At 31.7% G+C, this 26802-nt stretch overlaps 1 pseudogene; it reads right to left on the bottom strand.

Annotated features, from left to right (window-relative positions):
* Window positions 1-19721: 19721 nt before the first annotated feature.
* LOC118601382 lies at window positions 19722-19840 on the bottom strand (annotated as a pseudogene).
* Between the last annotated feature and the right edge of the window lie 6962 nt (window positions 19841-26802).

The raw sequence follows: 26802 nt of genomic DNA on the forward strand, positions 1-26802 counted from the left end.
GGATCTGATAGCTCATAGTACAATTTCAGCTTTGACATTTTCTAATTCTCTAATTATGTATTTTCAAAAATGAAAAAAAAATGAGCAAAGAATAATCATTAGCAAAACCTAAAGTCACCATAATTTCTAGTTAATGTTCTGACTTCGAAGTTCCAGAAGATATAGTTCACAACTGGACATTTTAGCTATTTACTCCATACTATTAATTTCAGCCATTATTGTCAAAAAATTGACCTTTACTAAGCAATGGTTCCAGTTTTCATATACTTGTGTTGATTATAACCAATGTTTCCAAAGAAAAGCCTTTTGAGCTACACAAGTTCTATATTTTGCTAAATAATTTATATGTGTGCCTTTATCATTATGAAACTCCTTTGCTAAGCTAGTTCCTTCCTGAAGCGTCTATATTTTTCTATTGTCTTGGTATTGATGCTATATCACCTTGAACCTATTTTTTTCAGTCAATGTGAAACAAGTATCTTCAGGTAAAATGCATTCATAGGTGGAGTTTAAAAAAAATCCCAAGGAACAAATCAAAAGTAAAACAAATAGACTTACTCATTTGAGAGAGGAGATGAAAATAATGTAGAATGTTTCCTTATTTTCACCCTTGATCTGGTTTGGTCACTGCTGCTTCCTTTGATTCATAAATTTAATGTTATCAGTTATGGCAAGGACGTAATTTGTGCAAACTTCTTTGTCTCATATAATGAAAATGTGTGATGAGCAAAAATTATAAAAAATGGAATATAGTCACAACAACATAAAATATTATTAAAAACAAATATAGTCGAAATAATAGTAAAACTAATTGTGTTGAATATATCTTGAGCTGGGAATCTTTTAGAAATATGATACTTATAGAAAGTTCTTTCTTGGGAGATGAGATTTTAGTAATGTAAAAGTGTAATAACAAATATTCAATGAATATTCATAGAATTAATCATAGTTGCATCTCTCTAAGAATCAAGCTGGCATCTTCAATAGAATTCTACAAAAAACAAAACAAAACAAAACACTGGAATTGAAGTCCTTTTCAGGTGATGATGTTACCACAATTCAGTAAAAATTTAGAAGCAGGGCAGATAAAATTATCCAGTATATAAGAAATGTTCCTTGGATAGCTTTGACAATTTTCATAGTTCTTTGAAATAACTGAAAACATTATCATACAGAAAAAATGGCTAAGTTAGAGATAATCACAAAAAGCAAGCATTGACAAACAGAAGATTTAGATTAAGAAAATATTATGAGAAACTCATTCAGAAAACAGTGATTGCGCTAGAAAAATTGTTTTTGTTTTAATGTTTCCCAAGTTCTTGGCCTCAAATATATATGCTTCTCTGTATATTTTAGGATTAGACTTTGGCCATGGATCTGTGCTCCTCTCACTGTCCTTGCCTCTGAGAGAGACGACTCTGTCCATGGAATGTTATCCCTTTTCTAATAAACTTTCTACACACTCTGCCAAAGGACCCTCATCTCTGTGCAAGGCTTGGTCTCCCTGCCACTCAGGGAAATTTGCCCTGTCCTGCATAATCTTCACCAAAGTTTTCTTAAATCTAACCTTCTATCATGTAAAGGAAGATAGCAAAATCTCTGAAATGTGAAATTTTCCAAATAGAACAATCTGAGAAACCCAATTACCATCTCCTTCTCTCATTCCTTCTCTCCTTCTATCACTCTTTTCTTTATAGTAACTAACATCAGAAATTTATAGTCTCAACAGAGCAGCAAGTCTCTAATTATATCCATTTCCCTTAATGTTTGATGAAGCAGATTTCTTCAAATTTCTATCCAGCCTTTGCAAAAACCAGTTACATTTGATTTATACTTTTAAATCATAAAATTTTGTATTGTGCTAAATTTTAGAGGCAAATGAAGCAGCAAAAGAAAATGGTTTGTGGTTAAAGAGTTTGCAGGATGAATATAATTTGCCCCAAGTGAAACTAGAATGAATATCTATGAGATATTCATCAGTCTTTCTTTTTAGCTCAGTCTCTGACAAATGCAGATAATGTGAACATGTTTATTTTCCAGGTGATCTGGTCAGATACTTGGTAATGGCAGTGGCTGACATTTCTTAGGAAAAAATCTAACAACTTAACTTTAATTGAGTGCACTGCAAGATAGCCACCAACATGATTTTATTTTTCCAAAGATTTCCCAGGATGAAAGAAATGTTCGATAGGCCTGACAACCATAGTGATTGCTTTTCCTCTGGGTAATGAAACCAGCTATATTTCTCTGGCTTTTGCCTGTAGTTCCTAAATGCAAAAGAAAAGCAATTATCACATGAAATATATGCCTAAGGTGCTCTTCCTACATTAGTCAGTAGGTATCTATTTCCCTTTCATTTCAGAATCTTTTGGAAAGGAAGAAAAATTCCACACTATGTAAGATATGTCCCCTAAATAAATTTGTGAAACTTGGAGGGTTACTTTGAAATCCATTTTATTGACTCTAATCTAGACAGAAGTCGTTTTTTTCTTTAATTATAGCAAGAGAGTCTTAGAGGACTAAGACTATTGTTTTAAAGGAAAAAGGCTTAGAAATAAAAAAAAGTTCTCAGTCAGTCACCTTCTAACAGTTTTTCTTTTTTTTTTCTTTTTGAAGCTTTAATATAAATCAAGTACTTGAGACAGGTAATTAACTGACTCGAGGTTTATATAAAAATCTTTACATTCTTTTTAAAATTGTATTTATTACTTAAAAATATTTCATAGATGTTTTTGCTTTGCTTCGAGCAGGAAATTTAACTTAGTGTACCACTATTTCCTAACTAATATTCATAAGTGATAAAAACAAAAATGAAAGAAAATTACAACCTAGGTTTCTGATATTCTATACTAACTCTCAGTCTGAGAATAAAAAAGACACCTCAAATATTTTGAAGAAAAAAAAATAATGAGTTTGATTAGATAGTAAAATTTTCAGTTTCAATTTTAGCATAATCTATCAATAACTCCATGTTTCACTTATATTTAGATAGTTGGATTTAATACAGATTTAGACTATCCAACATCAAACACAAGGCCAGGCAAAAACAGAGTCCTCTATAAAGATGTGTTTAATAAATAAATAAAAATTTTAATTAATTTGAAATGTCCACCCAACATTTACCCAAATACCACATATACTTAAAGAAACACCTGCACATACATCAGAAACTGTACTAAATGCAAAGAACACAATGATAAATAAGACAGACACTACCTTAGCTGTCCTGGAACTTACATTTCAGTGAGGATGAAAATTTGTAAAAACATTTTTTTAAAGACCAAAAATAAAATCACGACTTTTGATAAATTCCATGAAAGTAAAAATGGGGTGGGGAGGTAACTGAATACTTTGCTTAGAGTTAAGGAAAGTCTTACTGAGGAAGTGACTCTCTAAATTGAAATTTCAAGGAAAAGATGGAGCTAGGTTATGTATGAACTGACAGGAAGAAAAGAAGGAAGGAAGAGTAGGAGAGAGGGGGGGAGAGAAAGAGGAAGGGAGGAAGAAGAAGAAGGAGAAAAGGCATAAGAAATACTTGCTAATCCTGGAATATTCTTTCTCTAGAATTACTTTTCCCCAGTGATACTCTTCCTATGCAAAGAACATGAGCAAAGAACTGGAATAGAGTCAGAGGTGAAAAGGTGAAAAACAAGGTCCTGGCTTTCACAAATAAAAATACATTCAGTTCTGAAAACTAAGATGAATAAATGTTATGTGGATACCATGAAAAATTACACATTTCTAAATATGCTGAATATCACTTATAGGAAAAATTAATCACTGGCAATTAGTATTGCTTCATTAATAACAAATATACTCAGATTTAACTAATTCTTAGATTCATTAGGTTATAAAATTGCCAAGTACAGATTTCTGGATTTCCAAAGGGCATTCAAAATCCTGCAATGCCATTCTTGTGCATAACTGGAAGAATTATGTGTTATGGAATAATAAACTTATGTAGATATATAACTAGCAATTGGTGATATGTCAAATTAAGAGATGGTGACATAGGCATTACTGCTAGAGCATCTAAGATCTCTGGGAAATAGAGCATTACTAGCTAGTTAGAATGTCTTTACAGAGAGGATCTTTCTATAACTTTCACCTTCTAGTTCCAGTATGATTATTTTGAGGCACACAGAAAACTCCTAGGAGAAAACACAGGTTGGTACGGGTATTTTCAGTCTTTCTTCTATGTGACATCCTTTCAAACATCTGAAGAAAAATATATTCATGTTCAGTCTTTTTCAAGTCAATCATCCCTTATATTTTTTCCTCTTACTCTTATTCCTGACCACCTTGGTTGGGCTTCTCTATACACATTTTGTTTTACCTATATGCAACTTAAAGTATAGTTCAAAGTAAGGAGCCCATTCTAAGGATGAAATGGACTACATAAGGAGATGGTCAGCTCTCTGATATTCCAAACTTGAAGCTATATAATGACTGGGAGCTCAGTCAAATACAGAACTCTCATTCAATTGGCTCTATGGTCTTTTTTTTTTTTTAAATATATACATTTATTTATTTTTCAATTACAGTTGACATTCAGTATTACATTAGTTTTATGTGTACAGCATAGTGGTTAGACACTTTCATAACTTGCAAAGTGATCCCTCTGATAAGTCTAATATATACCTGGCACCGCGCATAGTTATTATATTACTGCCGCTATTTCCTACGCTGTATTTTACATCTTTATGACTATTTTGCAACTGCCAATTTGTACTTCTTTATCCTTTCACTTTTTTTCACCAAGCCCCCCAATAGCCCTCACATCTGGCATAGGTACAGTTTGTTCTATGTACCTATGAGTCTTTCTGTTTTGTGTGTTCATTTATTATTTTTTATTTTATTTTTTTTAGATTTCACATATAAATGAAATCATATATTTGTCTTACGCTGTCTAACTTATTTCACTTAGCATAATACCCTCTAGGCCCATACATATTGTTGCCAAGGGTAAGATTTCATTCTTTTTGTTACTGAATAATATTCCATTGTATGTATGTACTTCTTCTTTGTCCATTCATCCACTGATAGCACTTAGGTTGCTTTCATATCTTGGCTATTATAAATAATGCTGCAATGAACATAGGGATACATGTATCTTTTAGTGTTTTGGATTTCTTCAGATAAATACCCAGACACATAGATCACTGGAACACAATAGAAAGCCAAAAAATCCTCACACCTGTATGATCAATTAAGCAATGACAAAAGAGGAAATAATATACAATGGGGTAAAGACAATCTCTTCAATAAATGGTGTTGGAAAAACTGGACAGATTTATGTGAAAAATAATAAATAAAAATAACAACCACTTTCTTACACTCTAACGAAAAATAAAGTCAGAGTGGATTAAAGACTTAAATGTAAGACCTGAAACCAAAAGTCCTAGAAGAAAACACAGGCAGTGAACTCTTTGACATTGTTCTTAGTATTCTCAGTAATATTTTTTTGTGGAGATACATCTCCATAGGCTCTATGGTCTTTAAGGCCTCTAGCATGTTAAACATCATCCCTCAGCAATGGTTTAGCTTACACAAATTTTATGTGAATGCATGGTTGAACTAAGTATTGTATAATATCTTATAGATAGTTTTGACAAACAAGTGCCATTTTGGATTCACAAGTATAGAAAATATCAATAAAGATAAATCAGGTTATACAAATAGCTCTTAATTAAAAATTCTACCATTAATCTGCTATAGAGTAGCCTTTTTCAGTGAAGTTGTCTTATTCTTAATTTGTAAAAGCAGCTTCCTTCATAGTATACCCAAGATTGAGAAAATGTGACTTGAATATAGAAATAAATCATGTATCTTGAGTTTAGTCTTTAACTTACTCTTTACCTTGATTTCCTCATCTTTGAATTATACTTTGGTTCTGTTATCATCTTCTTTCTAGTACAGTTTTGCAATTACATCTTGTCTTTAACCATTTCCCGTTTAGAAAAAAAGTGAAGCTTGCCGCCAACATTAATTTAATTTCACATAAACACGCTCTTTGAGGCTAAAGCAAATCTGGTTTTCAAAGTGAAAATAAAATATAAAAACTGTTCTTAGAGTTATTTCTAAACAGAAATTCTCTCTAATCCTAATATAACAGAAATGTATACATAAACTGGATTCATCAAATGAATCTTCGGCTAACAACTGTTCGAAATGACGTTAACATCGTGTGTAGGAATGCTATGTTTTCTAGGATTTAAAATTTTCAGCGATCAATGGAAATGGAAATACCACTACTAACACCAGAATGCTATAAATAGAATGATGTCATTTATTTCCAAAGACTATCGATATACTTAGGGTGATGCGAAAATAATAATAAAAGCGTAATATTTTGTAGCAAACCTTGGGAGTAATATTAGGATTGTAATGTGCAAATCATCTCGGGGTAAACATTGTAGCTACAAATGCTGCTGGCGAGTATTCTCAGGGCAAATGAAAAATGGGCTAAATAGCGAAAGAATAAAGATATGAATGAGGAAATGAATGACTACATGGATAACTGATGAAATGAATGCAATGAGTAGCTGGTAAGAGGTGAAGTTTAGGAAAGACAGAGCCTTGAAATTTCACTAAGTAATTCTTACAAACTGAATATAGCTCAATTCACTTGAACTTGTAATAGTTAACACCATTAGAGGTGTATTTAAGGTTGCCAGTGGAGATCAGGAGCTTGAAGAGTCAGCAGAGACAGTTACATGATTGTTATCCAGTGTAGGCTCAGCACATATAATCTCAGAACCATGGATTTTATAAACTCCTGAAATCCTGAGAAAAATAAGATTCTAATAATTATCTCAAGAATTAAAAAAATATTTATATTGCACTGTAAGTATTTGAGAATGATGTCTGAATTGTTTGAACAGCAAACTGATTATAAGATTGTCCTCATCATCATAATTGAGAACAGCTTGATAACAATGCAGTTTGTGAATTTGAAAGCCAAATATATACCATGTATTCTATATATGTAATTGCTTTTACTCATACAAACACTGAAAGACAGATATCTTTACCCCCATTTTAAAGTAGTATTTATCACTGTAGTTAGTTGAAAATTGGTAGTTATTTATCATTGTTGTTAGTTAAAAATCCACCATGCCACACACAATAAAATACCTCCAAAAGTAAAAATTATCCATCATAATTAAAAGAAGTGAAATTTGCCTTGGTATTTCTCCACCAAAGGAAACACTTCAAGTTTTTGACATACACTATTGCGTAATTCTTTTTAGGATTACAAAATTTATATTTCTTAAAAATTAATAAATAGATTCAGATATATGCATCTTTGCATATATACACATATACTTTTTCAAAGATGTTTTAATACAATGAAATCAAACACTGTATTCCTTGATTCTTTTAAATCCTAAAAAACTTTTTATGTACATTTTCCCAGATTATTCTATATACATAGACTTATTCCTTTTAACTGATTTAGTACATTGTATATATGTGTCATACTTTATTCAACCATATTCCCACTGAAGTCAATTTAGGCAGGTTTCAATTTTTATTAAAAACAAGATGCAACAAATGTATTTCTCAATATTTTTATTTTTCATTCTATTATTTTTGTAGAACAGGTTTTTTTTTTTTTTTAGAATTGTCAGGTCATAAGGTTTGGGAAATTTTTATAGATAAAAATTGCCTTTTAAGATATTGTATTGACATATTACTATGAAAACTATATTGGAGTACCTATTTCTCCTCATTCTTTTCAAAAATAAATGTCATTAAACTTTTCTTATCAATTTTGATAATTCATTATAAAAACAAAAGTGACAACCACTACTGTTTGTAATTAGTTTTTAGAGAGACAATTCTTATTATTTAAAGTCAGTAGGCAGGTATGTAAATAGTCCACAGATCTGTGTTCTATGAATGGATATAGAAAATAAGAAAATTAGATTTATATTGTTGAAATAATTTTTTGACTGACTGACAATAGTGTGCTTATCAAAGAGCAGTGAACAATGAAATTATCAATAGTTTATCTGGCTTTGATATCTCAGAACCTTTTAGTATCCCTCCCATTTGTTTCCTTTTGAGAGAGTTAGTTCTAGGTCTTAAAACAGCAAGGTGTGTGGATATAATCTTATACTTCCCACACCAAAATTATTAATTCTTATCCTTAAGATGTTTACAATTTAATGATGAATCTCATATGTAAAACAAATAAAATTTAAAAAATTCAAACCAATGCAGATGGGATTGTATAGACTTCATGGATACAGAAGAAGCAGGAGAAAGTTTGAAGATTTGTAAAGCCCTAGAATGAACAGGTAAGCTAACAATATATTTTTGTTTTTTAATTACAGAAAGTACCTTCAGATCTTCATGATGAACCCTGTTATCACAGATAGCACTATAGGAAGCAAGGAAATTGTGTGATCATCAGCACGTAAGATAAACTCACTGTGGCTAGTAAATTAGGAAAGATAAGAAAGCAGAGTTTACCACACAAAGAAAAACTAATAAAAGGAAGAAGACAATCACTTTCCCTTAACATTGGTCACCAACAAAGAGTGCAAAAGAAAAGCATTAAAGAACTGTTTAGCACTAGGATTGCAGCTGTATTTAGTATGCACCTTATCTTTGTTGCTGTTCTGCTGGCAGGATTTGACCTTACGGACCACCTTTTAGAGACATAACAATGATCTATAAACACTTAAAAATCAGATAAAAACTTTTTCACACAACTAGTTTGTATTTTCATAAAATTAAGATTATTTCCAAATATAATGCTATCAAGTAGAGTCCACAGGCAAAATGTATATATCTTTGTAAAACAAACAAACAAACAAAAAACTCTATTATCCAAATTGCCTATTTAGTGAGGAGTAGAAAGCCTCAAAAGCCTAAGCATGTGCAATATTTCTACATGTGGACATTAACAACATATATGTATATATCTAGTTTTAGCCATCAAACCTCTCATCACTTTGATGCCAAATATATACTCACAAATCAGTTATGCCACTTAGCTCTATTTCAAAACTGAAGTTTCCTTGTTGGTAATCTAAGCCTGAATTTATGCTCTGGGCACACAATTGAAAAAGAACAACAACAACAACAGCAACAACAAATCCTTTGATGTCTAAAGTTCTTGTACTCAAGGATCTGACTTAAAACCCACAAAATACCAAGTCTTTCTGGGATGAAGTATTTATTTTCTGAACACGGCCACTTCAAGGATTGGAGTCCTACATCTAAATCTAAGTTCTATGGCCAGAACTTCCTAATAGCCCACATCTTAATTCTGTAAGGATCTGTGAGTATCACTTGCTATGAGAGTCTTAATGACCTCTTACTGATCAGAAATGATAAGGTAGAGTAACATCATATGAACTACAGAGTATTTCAAATTTAGGACATTTAATTAATCTAAGGATTATTTCTTAAACTCATATTCTTACTCTATCAATACAAGCTTTTCTTTTTTAATTACGCAGAGGAGTAGATTGCTTTAAAAGGGGTGTATCTTAAAATTTAAAGTAACAGAAGATTTCTTTCAGTATTCTAAAGCAAAGACACTTAATAAGAAGCTTCAACCAATCAGAGCTGCTATACAAATTGATGAGGCTTATCTGGACAGTTCTTCCTCTTGACCTCTACAGAGACCATGGAGCCATGGAGCAATGGAAGTGCCACAGATAGTCAGCTCTAAGAGGAAAAGATTAACACTTCCCTCATCTTTGCCTCTACCCGCCCTTGATGAATTGTGCCAAGGAAATGATTTAATAACTTCCTGGTGCACTATCCACCTGTAGAACAAGTAAGATTTTTTTTTTGAGGGGAAAGATACATGTTTAAATGTCAAACTAATAATATAAGAATATATATTTGGTACTGTGAACCAAAGCCCAGCACAAATATGACAAGTGAAGTAGAGAAGACAGTAGGTGTCGGGAAGGGATATATGAGTTAGCATTCACAGGTGATTAGCCAGAAAACCAAGTAAGGCCCACGGAGTATGATGCAAGCTTATGGTAGCACTGCATGGATTTCAGATCATGCAGTCCATGTGTGCTTCAAAAAGTTAAGAGGACTGAATGAAAAGAACATATTCCAAACTTCCATAATACCAGCACATAAAAGAGTAAGTGCCTATATAAACTATACGTTTTCTTAGAATTGAAGTAATTTCACTTTCTCCAAAGTATTCTATTTCAAATGGCTAGTGTAGGCACATTTTTTATCTTCAATACTACTTCATTTATTGTAGTCAGTCTAACAACTGTCAGATATTTTAGAAATAGTGCTAATATGGGCAAACACTAAACAATCTTTAAAGCTTAACAAGTGGAAAATTTTATAGAGTGTGAAAAAATCCTATTCCATTCATATCTTCATTTTTCCCCTGGTGAGTTTTATGTTAGAATGACTGCTGTGATTTTAATACTAATATAATCTATTCACCCAGACATAGGATAGAGAGTGATTAGAGTTTTAAAATAATACACAAAATTCTTTATTAGAAAGATTTAAGATTGTGAGAAAATCTTTAAGTTGCAGCTCTTACATTCTCTAAAGATTTATACTTTTAAGTATCCCTTATTCAACTGTAATGGATTAAAGATAGAAATGAAAACAAACACATAACATTATTGGTGCATCATGTTTTCTTGACTTTGGGCAATAACTAGAGACAGGGGTTAATTTTATTTCGAGCTCATAAATATTCCCTTGCAAAATTCCAATACAATTACAATAGGTTGGATAGGAGAAAATTGAGCACACAGGCTTTGTTTTGTTTTAATTATCTGCCAAACATTTTGAAGTGAGGACATCTCCAATAAAGAATACTGCTTAAGGATAAATTTCTTAATTAAAAAGATAAATTTAGAACAAATATCATTAATCATTAAGCACTGAGTCAATTAAAATCTCATAGGTCTCTTCATATAGATGCACATATACCCAAAGTATATTTTTGAGCACTTGTGATAGAGTGGTGCTAGAAAAATAGTGAATAAAATTGTATATAAAACTTGCTTCTGCTTTTCAGAAACTTACATTCTAACAAATTTAATACTCCCAGACCTTAAAGAATGCATAATCTAGTTAGAGTGTTAAACTTAACATGAGTGAACAAAATTACAGAACAAATAGTTTAGTATAGAGTAGCAAAAAAGCATTAAATGTGTAGAAATTCAAAATTTTACTGGTTTGTTAAAGGAAGCTTCATAGAGGAGGTGAGACTTGAGTTAACTTGAAGAACATCTAAGATGTAGAAAGGCTAATGTCAATAGAAAGCACTTTCTTCAAAGTAGGCAGTAAGGGGTGAAAAAGTGTATAACCCAAACATAAAGGACAGGAGGAAATTCCAATGGTGTAACTGAAAGATGAGATGAGGAAGGGTAGCTAGTAGGAAATAAGATTGAATTAGTGAAGCACATACCGGTTCATTATTATGTTCAGTTGCATGTAACAGAGACTTGCAGTGGCTTAGCCAAAGAATAGATTGTTTTTCCCAGAAAACAAAAAATCTGGAGGTGGACAGCTCAAGGATAGTATGGCAGCTCTAAAACACAATTAGAGCCTGGAACATGCTCCCTGTTCTGCCAATGTACCAATTTTAGCCTACTAGTTACAACATAATTTCTATACTGCAAGCAGAGTATCTGTGTTCTAGGCAGATGAAGGGTGAAGAAAAATCTATCTTTCCTGTAAGCTTCAGGTAAACTCACCTCTCATTATCTCAACTCATCCCATATGGTTATCTCCATATGCAAGGGACCTGGGAAATCATGTTCTGTTTTATTTTATTTTCAGCTGGCCACAAAGAAATACATCAAAAAAAAATTAGGGAAAAAATATATATTGGGAAAGCAATATGTAGTATCTGCTTAAGATAAGTCCAAAAGTTTCAAAAAATAAAAAAGATACAATATGATAAGTAGTAATACGCTATTATAAGTTTCTTAACAAGGCAATTTGGCAGAAAACCAATGCATCATATAACTACACTTGGCAGTTGTAATATAGAAAAAAGAGAGGCAATCATAGAAGAAGGAAGAATGACCTTGAACAATGGAGTGAGAGCCTATGTATGTGTACTAATAATAGAAATGAAGAAATAATAGTGAAAGTATTTCCATATCTGAACAGGATGCTATTTTACATAGGTGTTGGAGAATGAGGAAAAGTAAAGAGTACGCATTTTCCAGCCTGTTAAAATAGTGCTTGTAAGACTAGTTTCCTGATTTGAAAACTAAAACACAGAAATGTGTTCAGATCTTGTGTCACAGATGACACAGCTCTGACCAAAGTCATTTCCTAATTCTTAGTCCAGTACTATACCACTGTCACATATCATTTCCATGATATATTTTATTGTATTATATATATATACATTATATATCAATTTTAATAAGAATGTATATTTTATAGGTATAATAAATACTTCGAAGCTGCATAAAGATTAAGAACCTAGAGTCTAGTAAATTTCAGTTTATCTTCATTGTTATCTCTATATTATAAAACAGTTAAAGTGTACTTCTACTATATTACAAGAAAATTGCAAAAAATTACATCTCTGTCTTGCAGAAAAAGTAAATGAGATATGATACAAGGGTTCCCTATAAAAATCTAGGAAGTGAAAAGAATTATCATGTACTGATACAGATTGAGATATTGATCACAGAGAAGTTGTTCTAACGAGATAAATTATCATAGAGAGGTTATTTTAAAAGTCATGGTGTTAGCTCTTTGATACGAATGCATTCATTCATTAATATTACTTTATTAAAAGTTTTACCTATATTCACCAGCCCTATAGCACTCTCCCCATCTCTCAAACTGTCCAGCCTGACCCATTTACTCCAAAGAGAGAAGAACTTTCACAGAAAACATATTTTACTATCTAGGTCTTCCTACTACAGAATCCAACTAAAGTAGCAAAAGACCATTGATTTCCCATCTTCCCCAAATCTTGTGCCTACCTTACATTCATTAAAATTGACCTCTGCTATTTCCCATTTTCTTAGGTCTTGGCTTAAGAATAGGTCAATAAATTTGCATTAACACATTACTTTCAAAATGACATAATTATCTTCTCCTAGATAGCATTTTCTTTTAATCATGAATATTAATGGAATAGATAAAATGAGATTTCAGACTTAAAAGGAAAGTAGTAATTGTGTATCTTTTCAGGTGTAATCATAAATAACACATTCATTTATGCAATCGACATGTATTTCTAGGTCATCTACTACATACCGAACTTCAGATACAATTGCGAGAAAAATGGACAACGCCCCTGCCCTCATGGAGTTTAAAGTGTGGTGGGAAACTGGATGTTAATCACTCAAAGATATATAACATTCCAAATTGTGATAAATTCTATAAATATAAAGGACGAGCTTTTAAGAACCATCACAAAGCTGAGATTCAAGGAACAGAAGAATAGATCTACTCATAAATGTTTCTATACTTAATTTAAGCATATAAGTTTTTCTTTTACCAAAACTTTCACTTAATGTGCACATCTTGTCTTTTCTACTTCAAACTCTGGTATTGAATAGAAAACTTATATATTGATATGAACATCTTAGATTTCCAGCTAAAATAGTTTTCCTCAAAGTGTATAATTCATTTTGAAGACTGTGTATAGATTAAAGCTTATGAAATTTAGAGGGTGAGGACGAATAGTAGAAGTGCAGAGTATTTTTTAAAGCCCATGCTGGAAATAATTATCCTATAATTGATAGCATATCTTAGGTCACTGTTTAGAATTTTCCCAGAGCATAAACTAGAAAGCATAATTTCTCCACCTGTTTGTCAATGATGACTATCATTTTTAGAAAACCATGTCTTTTTAAAGTTCTTAATTTTAAGTGAGTTTGGAGAAGTAAACAAGCCACAAACATGATTAAGGACTGGCAAACTGGTCTTTTGAGTAAATGATAAGAGTGAAGGAATTGAAATAATTTAGCTTGCAAGAGAGAAAATTTAATGTTAATTGATTAACGGTCTTCAAATGTGTAAAGAATTAGTAATGAGAAGATGATACCCAGGTGTTCTTGATCTCCACAGTGGAAGAATAAGATTAAATCAGTTTAAAGTGTGGAGCTACAGAGATCAAAGATAGATGTAACTTTCGGAAGATAAGAGAAAATAAGCACAACAGCAGACCACCAAAGGAAATTATGCATCTGCCTAATACCGTTTAGAAGCAGATCTGTTGGAGGGGCCCTCCACTTTATAACTCTTTAATTATTTGCATACAACATTGGGAGCAAAATTTCTTGGGAGGAGATTAACAAGAAACCAAACTAGTAATAAGACTTAAGCAATCAGAGGAGGAAAAAAAGCAACAGATTTCAAAACAACAAAAATGATTTCATATTTTTCCCTTAGGAAACAGAACAGTAGTTGAATCCAAAATTAACTGAGTTCATATCTTAAAATTTAATTTCTTAACTGTAATATCCAAGGTTATTTGGAATTTAACTCCTTCCCTAGCTACCAATATAAAAGAAACTTGAATCATGAACTCTGGATATCTGAGCATTTCTTCAGCAGATCTTAGATCCTGACAACACATAACATATACACTTAAAGCTGAGCCTTTTAGAAAAAGATTTGATAACATTAAACTAGTTTATTTCTCATTCCTTTTTAAGTAGGTGGTTAAGAAATGAAGTAAATGAAGCAAAATAAGACCATGAACAATTCAGGTACAACAAATGTAGATTATCGACTATTACTTGAAGCTTAATGTTAATGATAATAGCAATTATAATAATATTGTGTACTCATTGTGTACCAGGAAATGTGATACATATATATTTTATTTTATCTTCATGAGAACTTCATGCGTTGAGTATTTCCATTACCTCCAACTTACAGATAAATAAATGAAAAGGTAATTTGTCCAAAGTCACATATAGACTAAGTGACAGTCTCTGAATTGAACACAGGTCCTTTTGCTTCCTGAGTACAAATTCTCAACTGGTATGAAATACATTTACAAAAATCCAATAAAGTTTATACTACTCTGTTATAGAGAAATTTTCCAGGACAAAGTCCTCCAGTTATTTAGGTACAAGAAATAATTATTTCTTGAAAGTATGGAAGGAAAATAAAATTAAAATTTATTATGATCCATTTATTAGTTTAATATGGGTCCTAAATTAAATTTTGTGAAACTGAATTATTCAATTGATAGGATTATTATTTGCCACCTGCTAACCTTTGAAACATCTTATGGAAATTAATTGAGATGAAGGTTTTAATTACTCTAATGCATAGCACAAAAGAGACATGGTGAGAGTTAAAGGGGTGATCAAATATTTTGTAAAAAATAAGCAGTAAGCAAAAAGAACCGGTTTTAAAAAACAGATTAAAGATTAATTAAATATATAAAATTTTACTATACTTAGAATAAAAAACTTTTTTCTTTGACTTAATATCATCTCTATAATCTTCCCTACAACCATTCTTCATTACTGTCACTATCCTTAATTAAGCCTTTGAAAACATATCTAGACTATTTTTCATAAAACTTATCTCCTTACTTCCAATATATTCTTTGTTTACTTACATCTACACCCTATTCTTGGATTAATTCTTTTGAAATATGGTTATAATCACACTCCACTGCTCAAAATTTCTGATGGTTTCTTATTACCATCATAAAATATTATTATAATTGTTACCATTATTGATATCAGCTTTTTCTTTTACTGAGCACTTTCTATGTGCTGAGAACTATGATAAACACTTGTACATTATCTCACTTTCTCTTCATAAATATGTTGAAATTTTTATGTTATCATTATCTTATAGATGAGAGACTCAGGCTCAGGGATGTGTCTGCAGGTGGACCAAAAGCCTTAGATTCAAACTAACTTTTGCTCTGCTCCTACCAGAATAAACTTCAAGCTTTTTCTTCTGGCATCTAAAACCTTAAATAATATGTCTCAATGCCTTGGATTTCATACAACTCTTCTTTAAGCATTGGCAGATCCTTCTGCTAAGCTCTTCTGATGAGTATAGCCTTGTCTCTCCAATTCAAAAAAACTGAACATTTTTCTGAACAATAATATGACTATGTGCATATTTTTGTCATTAATTACTTTTCATAGTTGCTTAATTACTTAGCTTATCTCTTTTAGAAGGCTAAAACATATTATAACGTCAGGATCACTGTCTAACTCAATACACAGGCTTTACAGAGACTAGCATTGTGATTTGCTGAAAAGAACTATCAAAATTTTAGTTAGGCCTTAGAAAACACTGACAATAAGAGGTGAGAGATGTAGAGTAGTTACTAAGGAAAGAAGTAGACTTTTGTCCTCTGAGGATCTTAAGAAATAGGATAGCTTTTTACCTTCCATGACAATTTCAAAGTGGTTCTATCTTAAGAAGGGGATAGGATTTAAAGCATCTAAAACTGTCTTTCAATTGTTTAACTTTTATGCACCAATGAAGAAATTCGGGTCCACTAGAATTAAATGAGCAGAAAATTTAGAAGAAAACAGCTCCTAAAAACATATTTCAACATTTTTTTCCCCCTTTTTTGGTAAGTGATATGAGAGCCTCAGTTGATTTAGAGAAATTTCCAAAAGTCTGGCTAGAATTTATTCACTCGCTTAAATCTTCAAGAATAAATCTGACATTCCATAAAAATTTTATATCCAGGTTCGAGTTTGGAAAGAAAGAATGAAAAGATAACTGCTCATGTCATTTTATTGCTTTCCTCTTTCTGATCAAGGCAGAAACATAACCACATGAAATATAGGACACAGGAAATAAATTAACTATGGTAATATAGGTTATAAAATTCTGAAATCATTTGCAATGCAGTCTGAGGCTATGAAGGAAAGTAGGAGTTATTTTACTGAAACTATTGAGCCCATAGACTCCTTGTCTCTTTCTTTGCATAGAGATATTGCTGAGAGTATAGAGCAGAATGATGATGAAGTAAAACTAAATGCAAACCTCTGCTGGGTTCCTGATAGGAAAACATGCCCTAGTCACAAGTAATAAAGTAAATACAGAAGCTGCAAAAATCCATCACCAGAGGAAAACAATAATTTAAATGAGTGATAAAAAAAGGCATTTCATCTATGCATGATAAGAAACCACTGAATAAAACAAATTACATACTACACCAGAATGACTCTGTGCTCAAAGTAATTGCAAACAGCTTATGAGAGAGAAGAGAAAACCAGAGATTCAGAAATGAATGTTCCTCATATAAAGAATGCAAATGTTCTGTTCCTGAAAAACCCACCCAGAGTATTCTACAGTTGTAGCAACAGTACACAAGGAATGTCTGGCCATTAGTAATGACATTTAGCCATTGGATGGCATTTTAAATAAGAGAAGAGTACCATCAATGAGGCAATAATTTTCCATACACAAACACGCCTGGCAAAGTACCATCTACATTATACCAATGTCTCCAAGTTACTGTTTCCTTTGTTCAAATATTTGAATATGGAATGTCTTTTGCTATTTAGAATAATATTTGTTATTGATAATCATGGCTTTATGTAGATGATTTACATCTAAAATTTCACAAAAGCAGTTTCCATTATAGAAAAGGAAGAATAGAAATGTTTAATGATTTTCTATACTACCCAGTAAGTCAGCTTTTGTTCCTCAGACACAACTCAGATCTCATGAACTCCTCAAACATTAACTATCATAACAACATGTTTGGATCATTTTGTTTCTGTTACTTTTCTGTTATGCTATTAGTATTTTTAGAGGAGATCTAACAGTGTCATCATCTAAAATTTTAAAAGTTTATAAATTGGAATGTTCTCATGTGGTCATATATTTAAAATAATTTGTTGGAATTAATAGATAATCTACATCTCATTTGGAGGTGTACTAGATAAAAGATCCAGGTTTCGGTGATAATTCATATGTATTGAGCAAATCACTATGGGTAATGTTGAACATGAAAAAATAATAATAACCAATTAAAGAATAAAATTCTGGGAATTTTTTATCACTTATTAATACAGAGAAAAATTAGAAAAATGAGGAAAAAAATTACGTGATTCAAAACAGTTGTGTCACTTTGTCTCCTTTGACCATTACCTCCCCATTTCCCTCTCCAAACCCTGGAAATCACTATCTCCACTCTTAAGGGTTTGTCTATTTTAGATTCCACACATAACTGAGATCATACAATGTTTGTATCTGCTTTATTTCACTTAGCATAATGTCTTCCAGGTCCATAGGTGTCACAAATGGCAGAATTTCCATCTTTTTTAAAGGCTGAATAGTATTGTATGTATACAGCATATTTTCTTTATCCATCCACCCACTGATGGAAACTTAGGTTTTTTTCTATATCTTGAGTATTGTGAATAATGTTGTTATTCACAATAGAAATGCATATATATCTTCAGGATCCTGAGTTCATTCCCTTTAAATATATATCCAGAATGGAATTGCTAGATCATATGGCAGTACTATTTTCAATTTTTTTAAGAAACTTACAGTCTTTTTGCAGTGGTTGTACCGATTTACGTTTCCATCAGCACTGTGCCAGAGTTCGGTTCCCTTTGCTCCATATTCTCTCCAACACTTACAGTTTTCTCTTTTTTCTTTAAATAATAGTAATCTTAACAAGTGCAAGGTAATATGTTGCTTTTGTCTTGTATTTCTCTAATGATTATGATGTTAAGCATATTCTCACATACCTGTTGGCCATTTATATGACTTCTTTGGAGAAATGTCTATTTAGGTCCTTTGCCCAATCATTATCAGGTTATTTGATTTTTGCTATTGATTTGTAGGAGTTCCTTATATATTTTGGATATTAACTCCTTGTCAATATATGGTTTGCTAATACACTTGAACCTTGAAAAACAGGGGTTTGAACTGCACTAGTACATTTATACATAATCTTTTTTTCTTTTTGCAATTGACCAGCACAGTTCAATTGACCCATGCAGTTCAAACCCCTTGTTGTTCAAGGGTCAACTCCGAAGTTGGGAATCCACATATGTGTTGGGCTGACTTAAGTTACACACAGATTTTCAAACGCGTGGGCAATCGGCACCCCTAACCCCTGTATTGTTCTCATGTCAATTGTATTTTTTTTCCCATTCTGTAGACTGCCTGTTTGTTTTGATGAATGTTTTCTTTGCTCTGCAGAAGCTTTTCAGTGATATAGTCCCACTTTTGTTACCTGGGATTTTGGTGTCATAGCCAAAAACTTATTGCCAAAACCTTTGTCAAGGGGCTTTTTCCCTGTTTTTCTTTTATTACCTGAGAGTTTTATGGTTTCAGGTCTTACATTTAAGTCTTCAATTCATTTGGAGTTGATTTTTATTTATGATATAATTTATAGGTCCAATTTCATTCTTTTCAAGTGAAGATTCAATTTTCTCAATACTATTAAAAGTATTTCTATACTATTAAAGTATTTCTCAATACTTTCTCCATTTTGTATCTTTGGAGCCCTTCTTGAAGATTAGTTAACTGCATATGTGTGAGTTTATTTCTGGGTTCTTGATTCTGTTCCATTGGGCTATGTCTCAGCTTTTATGCTAGTACCATACTGTTTTCATTACTATAGCTTTGTGATATAATTTGAAATCAGAAAGTATATTCTTCTTGCTCAAGATTGATCTATCTATTCAGAATCTTTTGTGGTTCCACATGAATTTTATGTATGTATGTATGTATGTATGTATGCATTTTAATTAATTAATTAATTTTTAAAATGCCTACAGCACCTGGTTTTCCTAGGTGGTCTCCCATCCATGTACTAACCAGGCCCGATCCTGCTTAGCTTCCAAGATCAGAAAAGACTGGGTACATTTAGGGTGGCATGGCTATAGACTCCACATGAATTTTAGAATCACATTATATATTTCTCTGAGAATGCCATTAAAATTTTGAAAGGGATTGCATTAAATCTGTAAATCACTTTGGATAGTATGGACATTTTAACAATATTAATTCTTCCAATTCATGAACATGGAGTATATTTCCATTTATTTTTGTCCACAAGTTTTTCACCACAGTTTTATAATTTTCAGTGCATAGATCTTTTACCTCCTTGGTTAAATTTATTCCTATGTCTTTTATTTTTCTTGATTGTAAATGGAATTTTTTCCTATCATCTTTTTCGAATAGTTCATTCTTAGTATGTTTACTGTATTTGTAACTTTACTGAATTTGTTTATCAGCTGCAACAAAAGACAATTTTAAACCTTCCCTTCTGATTTGTGAAAGCACAAAAACAGAATAGATTAAAATGAAAAAATAATTACAATAGCGTAAATCACAGTCTTACTCTCTAGCTTCAAAAGTACGTATATATATATATATATATATAATAAATAAAAAATCATGAAATACAACTAAACAAAGCACTATCAGAAGACTAGAGAGTTTGAGAAAGCCCTGTTAGCTGAGTAGGTCAGCCTCTCTCTGAACATTGTACATAAGTTTGGCAACAGAAGCATTTGCCCTTGACACTGGAGCAATAATTACAGCAATTTGCACTGAAGGGTCAGGCCATTGGCACGACACTGGAGGAGCAATGCTGTCTCATGCCCAAAAGTCAAAATTTTAGTCTCTGATGGTATTTCTTACCGTACCCTTGATCTGCTTGCTGATTTGAGTAACTAGTAGAGCACTAGAGAATTACTAAGGAAAAATAAAACGAAAAATCAAAAAGAAAGATGAGTATAAAACCAAAGTTTTAGAAACATTTATTATTATTAGAGAAGCACCAAACTCAATAATCAAAAGAGCTAACAGAGAAAACAGTTATTAGAACAATAAAAATGTAAAGAAACTGTAAATAATATATCCAATGGGTTAAAGAGAACATTAAATCCATGATCATGTAGTTGTAAAAAAGAGATTGTGGATATTAGAACTAAAAACATAAAATCATTTGCATATGAATACCTTAGGAACAGTTGAAAAAGATAAGTAACTTAGAAATTTTAAATGGAAATTTTAAATGGAAAAATAAGATGAAAAACCCAAAATAATTAAAATTACTAAAAATAGACTCACAAATAGTTTTAGAAATCCCACTTACCATCTATGATGTAGAGAAAATACAAGGGAGAAAATAATCATAGTTATATAAGTGCTTTTAATAATAAAGGTTATTTTCTGCAAATCAAGATATCTCATGGTATGGAGAAAGAAGATAGGGAGATAGAGAACCTTCAGCTTTAGAATTTTCAGGAGAAGCAAAATAAAAATCGAGACATAAAAATATTGCTTTAAAGTTTTAAAATAAATTTTAATAAAATAGCAGATTAGGAATAACTAAAAATAGAAATAATAAAGTAAAAGACAAATCTGAAGAAATTCTCTAGAATCTAATATTAAAATATAAACTAACCAAATTAAAGAGAGATTAGAAATGTCAAAAAACTGAATGAGAAGATCTAAAAAGAGGTCTTTGAGAAAATAAGGCTGAGATAAAAGAATAATTTTTAGAAATAGTGATAAGAATTTTCCAAAATTGCAGAAAAACATGAATTCTTAGATTTGAGAGAGAAATTCACAAGCATGATAGAGACCTAGACAGATATTAATATAACTACAGAAACCAAAGACTGTAACAAATTTTGAAAGTAGTTGAAGGGAAAAGACAGATTATCTATATGAAAATCTATAGTGAAAGCAGATATTTAACACGAGTTCATGAATAAGAATCTTTACAATTGAGGTTTTTTTTAGTACCAAGAAAAAAATGGAGATAACCTAAAATGTCCATATTCAGAAAATCTAGTAAATAAATATTTGAATATACATGTAATCTCGCACTTCATAGCCATAAAAATGAAAAAAAAAGCTAAAAGTACCAACATAATAAAAATCATTTTATGCAGATTTATAAGCATTCATAAAGGTAAATGCAGATTTATAAGTATTCATAAAGGTAAATAAAGTGATTATAAATATATAATCCTGGACTTAGGAATACCCATGTTAGTTTAGTGAAGCTTCAAACTATGCAAGCACATGCTATCTGAAGAAGGGGTGGATTATAAAAAGTTCAGCCAAAAAGCACGGGTTACTCTGTTCTTCTCCAGTATTGCCCAGGGGAGGTGAGTGCTGGCAGAAAAAAGTTTCTGGTCAGCCTAACAGACTCCACCCTGCAGTGACCACAGAAGCATCTGGCTTGCAGCACTCCATAGCTTCAGGCACTAAGTTCACTCAACAAACACTCCTCCCAAATATATTTAATTTGAAGGAGAAATGAAGAAGGAAAAAGACTAAAATGAGATGGGAATAAAGGTCGAGGATGTCATTATCAATATTATTTACTTTTAGAGAGTGCCACAGACATATGTACTTGCTCAGGAAAAAAATGTTGCATAGTAGATGGGGAAAGGCCTGTGGAGAGAAAGAAGGTAATGAATCTACAGAATAAGTAGATAATGTTTCCTCTAAAATTTGCAGAGCCGGCAGAACAAAGGAAATGAAAAATTGAAAATGCCATTGAAGTTAGGACGCACCAGTGAGAAAGTTTATATATTGTATCTATTTTTTTGGAAGTGAAGTAGGAAATGATCAGTTACTTTTAGGAGCAGGGGTAGGGATTATGAAAAAAACAATACAGGTATTCTCGCTTTCTGAAAGTGAGTTACAACACTTCGCAGAGTAGTGTAATACAAATTTTCGGAAAGTAGGAAATATTCTTTGCTTTATGCCATTTTGGCTTATGATAGGTTTCATGGGAACACTCTACTTTCAGGTAGTGGGGGAAACTTGTAATGATCAATAGCTATATGGGAACAAGGAACAAATACAAAGACAGTTGAGGAATGCTAAAGGCCTAACTGAAGATAGAGATAATACACTTTAATAGCACAATCAGCAAGGTAAAATTCTTTTCTAGAAAGTAATTGCTAGTTTTAACCCAGGGTTGGGTGTGAGTAGGGCAAAGGAAAAAGAGAGAAAAATAATAGGGTGAGGGGAGGATAAAAATGTTAGCTAGAAATTGGTTGACATATTATTGAATTACAGAGAATCCACTAGATAAGAAAAGAAGTGAAACTAGGTAGAGGGTGTAGGGCCAGACTATGTGAAAATGGAAATACCTAGGAAATGAAAATCCTGATGCTAACGAAGTGATGAAAATAAAGAAGTGAGAAAGTTGCAAGAATAGGAGAGTATGATTAGAAATTAATTTCTCTCCCACACAGTTTTTCTCTATCTCACACTGTGTTGTTTTCAGTACCTATTAATACTTGGTGTTTTCTTTCTTCTTGAGGACCGGGATCTGTTTGTTTCATTTATTGATTTATCCCCACCACCTGGAGTGGTTACTGGCACAGAGAGAGTGTTCAATAATTAGATTTGAATATTTGAATAACTGCTAGAATTAAGATTTCATAGATATTTAAATCATGGTGTGTGTGATTAAGGGATGAAAAAGTTTACAAAAATAAGAAATCTTCACCTGAGAGAATTATACAGAAAACACTGATGGCAGAGTTGGATAGAGTATCTCATTCTTAAAAGACATAGCATGACTGAGATTTGATAATGTTCCAGAGGCCTTTGCTAGGCCTCCAGAATAAATTTAAAGCAATGGCTTTGGTGCTGGCTCCACAATGCATTAGCAGTAGGACATTGTACAATGAACTTAATCATTGTGGGTCTTAATTTTCTCATTCATTGAAAAGGTATAACACCTTTATAATATTTTGCAGGATGGCATTAGATAATGGCATTAGATAATGCCTTGTGTATGACATACAGGAACGCTCATTATATGTTAGGTATTTTTAAAATGATCCTCAAATCACTGTGATTTAATCTATATCCCTTTCCATGCATGATATTATTTTACCAAGACATTAAAGGTCCTGAGTAAGTTTAAGAATTTGCCAGCTCTAAAAGTCAAACTGCACTTACTGGGTATTAATGATATATCTCTTAGTATTTTCAGCAAGGAGTAAATCACCATAGCAATGGTATTTATAGGCTCAACTAATCTGCGATGTATATAAAGATGAATTTTCCAGTACAGAGCCAATGAGGTACTGACACTGTTGCTGTCAGTGTTTAGTCATATTAACAAGTTCACAAAACATATCTGAACATAACTCTGTGTCTTTAAACTCTGATGTATTTCATCACATACAGAATATGATAAAATGCCATTGGCTTTTCCATACTTACAGGAATTTTATGCAAAGAGATGATGTCCTGACTCTAGAAACTACCTTCTATAAGGGCTGCCTTAATCATATAACAAGTGCTAGTCTTGAGAGGACAATGTATGAACATTAAATTTTGATGGTTGAATGTAAATTTTCACTTAAAGCTTTCTCTTTAGATTCTTATAAACTACCCTAATTCTAAAAAACTGAAGAACTTAAAGTATCATTTAAAATATGTTTAAATTGTATTCTGCCTTCTGTTTGCCCAATCAAAAAGATGTGTCTAAATAGTTCCACATGAAAAGGGATGCATGCAAGTACATTCACAAATTCTTTATAAAGAGTGTTTCAGACTGTTAATCAAAGTATGGGTTCTAGATAAAAAGGAAAAAAAAATTATCTACTACCACGATTGGAAATTCACCCATCCTTTGCTTAAAAGTCTTACTAATTCATTACTACAATCCTAGAGTTAAAAAAATTGTATACACACAAATATATACACAGAAAAACATGTCAATTGATAACAAAATATGTTTATATAGATATAAAACAGTACACATAAGGATACAGTTGTTACACAAATCAATGTAATATAGATTTATTACTCTTAAGAAGAAAAAGATTCAATAGTAGTGGTGGAAAAGACATGAGAAGTAATCATTTTTTGGATGCTTAATTCTTTTACTGTATCATTTTCATCTCTGAGTTTTCACCTTTTGGGGGGCTCATGTTTATCCTGCACTCTAACTCTACTTCATACACTTAGAGCAAAATAGAAAAGCTACTCAATTATAAGAGCACTTTGAAATACATGGAAACTATTCATGTACATAAAAGATGCAAGAATCAAAAAGATACTATTTTGTCATTCCTTTTACTTGGCAAACAAACAAAAGAAAAACATTTTGGGTTCATCCAAACACTGGGACAAAATTTATCTTTTTCTCTAATTTTTCTAGGAACCGTTTTGTCAAGTAAATTATTGAATGTGTCTTTGCCCCAAATTAAAATGTCAAAGTATCATTTTTTACAGCATATTAATTTAGTGTGCCTTTAACTGAAAAGTCATCATACTGAAAGATAAGGAGATTTTGCTGAAAATGTAGTAAAAATATTCAAGAGCTATTATGATAAATAGTTGTTCACTAAGCAGGCATTATATTAGGTAGGTCTCTTTTTTTTTTCTCCTCGATATATTTTTAGCTCCCTATATTTTTTTGAAAGACAAAACTGGCCAGAGACATTAATAAAATATCTGCAACATTTTGTTAGGGAGTAAAGATTTAAAAACACTGAGCTCTCTGAAGACAGTTCACAATAACTTTTTTTTACACAAACACATATATTATTCAAGATAGGAAAGCAATAGTTTTATCACATGCTTATCATGTATGCAGACAATATAACTGCAGAAGTCAAGGATATCTTTACTCTTAGTACAGACTCAGAAAGTAGTGAAAAAGGGCTTGAAGGTTGTGTTTAATTTGAGGACTATTGCTAGACAACGTGCAATTACTTTTTGTAAAGTTTATCTCAAAATTAAATGTGTTGCTTTCTCCACTCCACACTGGTATAATATACTTAGTCATAATGGCTGTGGGATGAAGAGTCGGTGTTATGTCATCAGTTTACTATCAAGAAAACCAAAGGGACTAGATTAGAGATTTTACCCAATTCAGCCTTAAAAAATGTGCACAGTGCTACTACAGGGAGGACATTGTTTGGTCCACTGACCTATAAGTGAAAATATGCTGTTTTTTGCTTGGACCAGAATACTTTTAGCATCATTTTTAAAGAACAAAATCTGCATCTCAAATTAATTCATGCTCTCTTAACCTCACATTGATTAAGACAAATTAAGTTTCATATTCATCACCTACAGCAGTTAACAAGTAGTAGTGGCAAATTCTATGACTTTTCCATACTATAATTCTTTAAATGCTCTTTCCACAGTTCCTATTTAATAGACACTGGTAATATTCATTTCAAAGTGATCATGTGAAATGAAAGTTCTCACAGCATATCTCTGATTTTCTCAGTATTAAAAGACAGAGTTTGGACACATCTGTATATTTTAGTTTCAAAGTATACTTCATGGGTTCACAAGAAGAGCCAAATAATTAGTTGAAAAGCAAGTGTAATCTTAAACATCTTAAATATTTTATGAATTTGACTCAAGAAAACTTAGAAGTATATCATCAATCCCTGATTGTATTCATTTACACTAAACAACAACAACAACAACAACAACAACAACAACAACGACAACAACAACAAGCATAGAGGTATCACATCAAAGCAAATTCTAAAATGAATAAAATGAGAGATTTTATGTTTTATAAACTTATAATATTATATTTTCTATTACCTTATAATATTATGTTTTCTATTACCTCTAATGGGAGTTAATGGAGGAATTTTGCTGACAGTCTATATTCCAAATGTTCTTATAGAAACTCCCTCTATGTTAAATTCTCATAAATAGATGGAGAGATAATATGAGAGACCTACAATAAAACATATGTTAACTAACACAGAGTAAATATATTTTATTAATACACAATATGGTTTTGTATTTTATGATAGTATTCAGAGAACATAAGGTGGATATAGCAATAAAAAGTCAAAGTAGTTTTGTAAAGTTATTAAAAATTAT

The sequence above is a fragment of the Rousettus aegyptiacus genome, unplaced genomic scaffold (genome assembly GCF_014176215.1).
Source record: "Rousettus aegyptiacus isolate mRouAeg1 unplaced genomic scaffold, mRouAeg1.p scaffold_m13_p_3, whole genome shotgun sequence".
In the NCBI taxonomy this organism is placed as follows: domain Eukaryota; kingdom Metazoa; phylum Chordata; class Mammalia; order Chiroptera; family Pteropodidae; genus Rousettus; species Rousettus aegyptiacus.